The following is a 5,713-nucleotide window of genomic DNA, read 5'->3' as shown; positions in this document are numbered from 1 at the left end:
CCAGGCGGCTACTTAAGGAGGGGTGGACTACCTTAACTCAGAAATGGAGCAGGACCAATACTGACTGATTCTTTATGTTATAGGTCAGTATGCCATACATCCTTAAAAAATGTGATCAACTGTAACATCCAATATTTGGTTCCCAAATCAGTCATGCATATGAATAGGGCCTCTGTCTACCTTTTGTGGGTTTCAATTCTAGAGTGAGCTTTGGATTTAATGGATGTTTTTGCTTTTGTATTTACATTGTCAAGTAGATTAATCTTGAAAGAACTGAATGAATGGGATTGTAAGGGCAAACAAACAAACAAACCCAGAAGCCTTAGTTTCTCCCTGGAGATATAAAAAAAATGTAGGAGTGTACACTTTTTACAGAACCACTAAAAAGTCTCCTGGAAGGCAGAGATTATGCGTTTTTACTATGTTTTCCCTGCTTTGAGCCCACAGATACTGCTTAATAATTCCCTGACACTCAGTGTTAGAAGGGGCCTCATGGGCCATTCAGTCTGACCCATACCTGACTGCAAGCTTGCTCTCTCTCTCTCTCTCTAGCATACCTAACAAGATTAAGCTGGAATGGATACCTACTAACCTGGAACACCTATGGATAGTGGTGTGAAATATTTAAATGCCAAAAAGTAAGGACTGAAAGTTAAATGAAAATGTATGTAATTTTCAGTTAAACAACAATAGTAGAAACACTTCATGGAGCTGTGATCACACTGATGTAGGTCCTTCCCTTTGCTAAAATACAGGTTGAAACCCCTCTGTGCCTTAGGAGACAGTCCTCATGCATTGCTGTAGCTGAAATTTATTTTTTGGCTGCCAACCATCTTCAAATTTAACTAGGCTGGTCCTCAGACCACATGTGATCACCAGTCTGTCACTGGGCATTTACTTACAGCCTTTCAATACCTTGATAGGATTTGCCTGTGCTTCATCCCAAGAGAATCCAGGGCTCTATATCCATACCGCAGTGAGTCATTTCAGCAGGACTTTACTGTGAGCACACTGAAAATAATAGCAATGATAGTACTTTCATTCATTCATTCAACAAGTATTTATTAAATGCCTATTTATGTTGATATATCTGGTGCTGAATATAATAAGATAAAATAGGAAAACAGCCCATGCCCTTAAAAAACTTTCATTTTTATCTATCTACTCTATCTCCCTATCTACTATGATAGATCAAATTAAATCTGTTTGGGAATTCTCATCCTTTTTGTGTGTTGAAGACTCTGTTGGCATTCTGGTGAAGTTATGGACATCTCAGAATGTTTTATTTTTAAATAATTATTGAAAGAAAGAAATTTCAGTTAAAGATTAGTCATTCAGTCAGTGAGCATCTATTAATGACTTGCAATGTTCTAGGCACTGTGCTAAGCAATGGGGATAAGGCAAAACACAATCCCTACTCACAAGGAGCTCACAGTCTAATGGGGAAGACGACATGAAAATGATCTACAAATAAGATTCATACAGGATAAATTGAGAATAATCAATAGAGGAAGAACACTAGTATTAAGGGGACTCAGGAAAGGGTTCCTGTAGAAGATGGAGTTTTAGGGACTCAAAGGAAGCCAGGGAAGCCAGGAGGATGACATACAGTGAGAGAGAATACCAGGCATGAGGTGACAGCTGGTGAAAATTCCAGTAGTCTGGAGATGTGGCATCTTGTGTGAGGAACAGCAAGGAGACCAGTGTCACTGGATTGCAGGGTATATGGTTGTTGTTGTTCAATTGTTTCCAACTCTTTGTGACCCCATTTGGGTTTTTCTTGTCAAAGATACTGGAATGGTTTGCCATTTCCTTCTCCAGCTCATTTTACAGATGAGGAAACTGAGGCAAACAGTGTTAAATGACTTGCCCAGGGTCACACAGCTAGTAAGTGTCTGAAGCTGGATTTGAACTTAGGATGATGAGTCTTCTTGACTCCACTTTCCCACCTAGCTGTCCTCAAGGTACATGGAGGTTAGTGAAAATAAAGATGTCATTTTTTTTTTCCCCATCCACATTCATGGACCCCTGAAATCTATCCCTGGATTCCAGGTTAAGAACCCCTGATCTATATTGTGCTTTATATTTTCCAAAGCACTTTCCACAGCATTTAATACAATGAAATACAATCAATCCAGAGAATATCCTTATAGTAAGATCTTTCCATTGCTTCACTTTTAACTAGAAGGAATTATTTTTAAATGCCACCTTAGCCTAACTTTTTAGAAAGAAATTTTTACCTTTTTAAAAGAGATTTCAAGTTAAACATGCAGATGTTCTTGACTAGAATAGTCTTCAGAAAAGCAGGCTTGATTTTGTAGATGTTTGATTTTTTAAAGAGAGACAGATCTTATAGAAAACTTATTTTGAGCGTGAAGAGTAAAGGGAGGGAGAAACATTTGGATTAAGTCATTCCTAAGGTCCCTTCCACTGCTGATGAATGAAGACATTCATATCCATGAAGATGAGTGTATGAAAGGATAACATTTTCATGATTTCCACTTAAAGATGAATCCAACTCTTTCTGTGCTTCAATTTTTTCATCATGACATGATGATAATGACACCTTAAAAAAATTTTCTTTGGTCCAGACCTGTGATTTCATCAAAGTAGGGAGCTCCAGTTGGGGAAAAACCCTCAGTAGGTGCATATAGGCAAGTTATCTGTAACTTACAGTCTTAGCAAGCTGGGTGGGGCACTGTGCAGTTAAATGACTTGCTAATGGTCATTATTGACACATACTTGCCAATATACATAAGAAGCAGGACTTGAACCCAGGTACTTCTGATTTACTATCTCAGGCTGGCATTGAAAAATGCTTTTATTTTGGAAAACCCAAACTGTTTTAATAAACTACTAGATAAAAAAAAAAGACAAAGATATTAATATGCCTGACTATTCATGACCAGGAGAGTAAATCCTGAGATCACACATGCATACCACACCTACATATGCACACACACATGCCCTCTTTCTTCTGGAAAACTTATTAGAGTATCATTTAAAGAAGAAAATCCAACAGTTCTCTGACTAAAGTAACAGTGGCCAGATAGACTGCCAGTCTAATAAATTGTTTGTTTAACCGCTTTAGGATGATGAGGTTGACAAGCCAATATGAAGCTTAAAAAGGAAAGCTGCCAAGGCAGTGAAGTGTGCCTGAGGCTCAGTCGGCCTCCAGTGCCTGCATCCTGCTGCATGCAATTCACATAGGCCCCAAGCTCCTCGCTTTAATCAAGGGGCAAAATTCACTGACCCTGTGTCAGTCACGGAGCCAGTCCAACCCCTGACTACTGCAGGCAGTCCTGATGGCTAAGTCTAGAGAGGACTTTTCCCTTCACTTAATGCTATTTCCATACCCACCTGGGAAAGGGCCACCAAATGGAATCATGGGGTCAAGGTTTAAGATTCCGAGAGACGGTAAGGGCTTATCCAGGCAGCCCCACTATTACAACAGTAGACTTATTTCTGAAAAGTTGTCTGCAAATCAAATTTTCGTAAATTGAATACCATTAAAATTTAAAAGAACCCTGGAGCAAATCTTTTTGTAATTATAATAACATTTATATAGTGCCAATTACTAGCTGTGTGACCTTCCTTCAGCAAGACACTTGATAATAAGTTTAACTTGTACTTACATAGCACTTTAAAGCATACAAAGCACTTTACCTCACATCAACCATGTTGGGTAGGCAGATGGTACAAGTGTTATTATCCCCATTTTATAGATCAGGAAACTGAGGTTTAGAGAATTTAATGAATTTGTCTGTAGTCACACCATTAATAAGCAACTGAGCAAGGATTTGACTCCAGTTCTCCCCTGGCTCCAAGTCTAGCACTCACTCCGCCCACTACAACCAAAATTAACATTAGAATCACAGAACTTGAGGAGACTTCAGAAGCCATCTGGTTCAAGCCTTATTTGACGGGCATCCCTTCTATGACATCCCTGACAAATGGTTACCCACCTTTTTCTTTTTCTTTTTTTTTCTTTTTTTTTTTTTTTTAGGCAATTGGGGTTAAGTGACTTGCCCAGGGTCCCACACCTAGTAAGTGTCAAGTGTTTGGTCTGAGGTCAGATTTGAACTCAAGTCCTCCTGACTTCAGGGCTGGTGTGCTATCCACTGCCCCACCTAGCTGCCCGCCCCCCCTACCTTTTTCTTAAAGACCTCCAGAGATGTGAAAGATTCATTTGGTCAAGTAAAGGATTATTCCCTAATTTATCATTTGTCTGTTTACACGTCATGTTTGCTTTAAAGTGAGGCACAATTATGAATCAATCAACAGCACCATTTTAAGAATATGGCCAATGTGGCCATGGACATACGGGTAGGGAGGAGAAGAGAATTAAAAGTTGCTATTCAAAGTATTCTCAGTTCTAGGTGGGGATGGCAGAAAGGGTCAGGCATAAATAAAAGGTGGCCTGATGTAGCGGAAAAAGGATCAGAGTCAGCAATCCTAGCTTCAAATCATGCCTTTTCCTACCTGTGTGGAAGATCTTGGACAAGTCATTTTATCTCTTTGGGTCTCAGTTTCCTCATCTATAAAATGCTAGAATGCTCTATGGTCCTTATATAGAATATTTAAGTATTCTACGGGTTTAAAAGGTGAGATAAGACAAAAAGCTGGGTGGGGGCAGAGGGGGAAAAGTTGCCTAAGTTATAACCTGCAGGATTCTGTATCTGGTACCTGTTTGTATTTTTAAGTGTTTATCTATAATCAATATTATTACTTTTTTGGTTGAAGGAAGACACATTGGAAAGGACTTTAGAGATCATCTGGTCCAACTCCCTCATTTTATAGATGAGGGAACTGAGGCCCAGAGAAGTTTAGTGATTTGCTCAAGGTCAAACTGGTTGTAAGTGGTAGAGCCAGTTTTTTTTTACTTCAAGTCCAGTGGTCTAGGCAATGAAATTCCTTCATTGTTAACAGCATAGTACTGGTATATTGGAACATTGAATAGGGAGACCATTCTAAAAAAAAAAAAAAAATCACACACACTATTCATCCTCCTTTTCTGTGGACCAGTTAATTCAGTTAAAGCACAAAGCTAATGGGACCAAGGTTTGCGAAGATGTGGTATACTATATCTGCAGGAAATAGAAGGCCTGCTTATGTTAGAGAAAAGATATTGACATGCCAGTGTTACATTTGTGGTTACTAGTCATAAATCCTATTGAACCCAGTAACCAGTTGTCAGCAATAGAGAGATCCTTATTTCTCTTTGTGTCACCAAAAAAGATAGGAGATTACATTAGTAAGATAAAGGCTATTACAACAGAGAAAAGCTGCAAGTAACAAGGATGTTAAGGTGCCAAAAACAAACCAAATTTAAAAAAAAACCCTCTCCATTGAAACAGAGAAATCAACATCTTCTGCCAGCTCATTTCATGCATATGAGATCAGGCAGCTCGTTTAAAATACGCCCCCATTTAACCTATTTTAAATGGGTCAGCAATTGAAGTCAATAGACACACTGGTATACCTTGATGTGACTGCGTCTTGCTACTCAGTTTGAAAATGCTTCCTGAAGAACATAGGGGATACACTAAACCATTGCAAACTCTTTGTAGATTCCCATCTGTGACTTGATGAATATTTGATGCAGTGGCCAGTCAACATACTCACATCAGCGATACTTTTTTCCCAGGAGCAACGGTGCAGCTCTTACACGTAAGAATAGTGTAAGTTAAAAAAAAAAAAAAACAAAACCAAA

Source organism: Vombatus ursinus, unplaced genomic scaffold (assembly GCF_900497805.2).
Source record: "Vombatus ursinus unplaced genomic scaffold, bare-nosed wombat genome assembly UNPS02014863.1, whole genome shotgun sequence".
Classification (NCBI taxonomy): Eukaryota; Metazoa; Chordata; class Mammalia; order Diprotodontia; family Vombatidae; genus Vombatus; species Vombatus ursinus.
Note: the sequence above shows the minus strand (reverse complement) of the source record.